This window comes from Octodon degus, unplaced genomic scaffold (genome assembly GCF_000260255.1).
Source record: "Octodon degus isolate 3935 unplaced genomic scaffold, OctDeg1.0 scaffold00003, whole genome shotgun sequence".
NCBI classification, from domain to species: domain Eukaryota; kingdom Metazoa; phylum Chordata; class Mammalia; order Rodentia; family Octodontidae; genus Octodon; species Octodon degus.
In genome coordinates, this window is record NW_004524579.1 from 28,392,067 (window position 1) to 28,393,722 (window position 1,656).

The window sequence follows — 1,656 nt, forward strand, 5'->3', positions numbered from 1 at the left end:
TGGAAGACCCAAAAAACTCTACCAAGAGGCTACTAGAATTAATACAGAAATTCAGTAGCATAGCAGGTTATAAAGTCTATACCCAAAAGTCAATAGCATTCCTCTACACAGACAACAAACACACTGAGAGGGAAATTACAGAAACAATACCTTTTACAATAACTGAGGAAAATGAAATACTTTGGAATTCACTTAACTAAAGAAGTCAAAGATCTTTTCAAGGAAAATTGCAGTACTCTTAAAAAAGAGATTGTAGAGGATTTCAGAAAATGAAAAGTTATTCTATGCACCTGGATAGGAAGAACCAACATTGTGAAGATGGCTATACTCCCAAAATTGCTGTACAGATATAATGCATTTCTTATCAAACCACCACCAACATACCTCACAGAGGTAGAGAAATCATCCCTAAAATTTATCTGGAGCCAGAAAAGACCTAGAATAGCTAAGGCAATACTGTACAATAAAGACAAGGCAGGAGGTATTACAATTCCTGATGAAATTATACTACAAGGCTACTGTGATAAAATCAGCATGGTACTGGCAAAAAAAAAAAAAAAGACCTGAGGATCAGTGGAATAGATTAGAAGTCACTGAAGCCACTACGAACATATTCAGCCACCTTATCTTTGACAAAGGGACGAAACATACTCACTGGAAGAAAGATAGCCTCTTTAACAAATGGTGCTGGAAAAACTGGCTCTCTATATGCTGAAAACTCCAAACTTGACCCAGGTCTATCACCATGCACTAAGGTAACATCAAAATGGATTAAAGATCTAAACATTAAAACAGAGACACTAAATCTCCTGGAAGAGAAAATAGGAGGAACTCTTGAAGACGTAGGGGTAGGCAAAGATTTCATGAACAAAAATAAAATTGCACAGGAAACACTTGAAACAAAGTGAAAAGACAACCCACAAATTTGGAAAAAACGGTGACAAGTGCAATCATTATGGAAGTCAGTGTGGGTACTTCTTAGAAAACTTGGACTGAAAATCCCATTTAATCCAGCTATTCCTCTACTGGGAATTTTCCCAGAGGATCTGAAAACATCATATCATAGGGATATATGTGTGTCTATGTTTATAGCAGCAAAGTTTGTGATAGCCATATCTTGCAAACAACCAAGATGCCCATCACCTGAGAAATGGATGATCCACGTTTGTAGTTGATAACAAAGATTGTAGAGAAATAAAGACTTAAAAAATTAAAAAAAAATGTAGAAAAAATTTTCATACATTCCCTTACTCTGTCACCTAGGAAAATTTAATCTTTCTGAATAGACAAAAACAAAACAAAACAAAACAAAACCAAAAACTGGCTCATGTTCTTTGGCACATTTAATTTTTATAAATATTTAATGATGTTTATCCTGATTCTCTATATACAAAATATCAATTAAAGTACAAATAAGAGAAAGAAATTAGACACAGAAATCAAGGGCTTCCTCCAGTCCACAATAGGGCTACTTCTTCTTTATTTTTTAAATAATTTTAATGATAAACAAATAACAATGAGACAGTTTCAAATCAAATCGCTAGGACAGTTTCAATAATTAACACACTGCATACATTCTTCTTAGTGGTTAATTGCTGTACAAGATACGGACTTGAGATCCTATTTACAAACACCATTAGAAAAAATCATTCTATT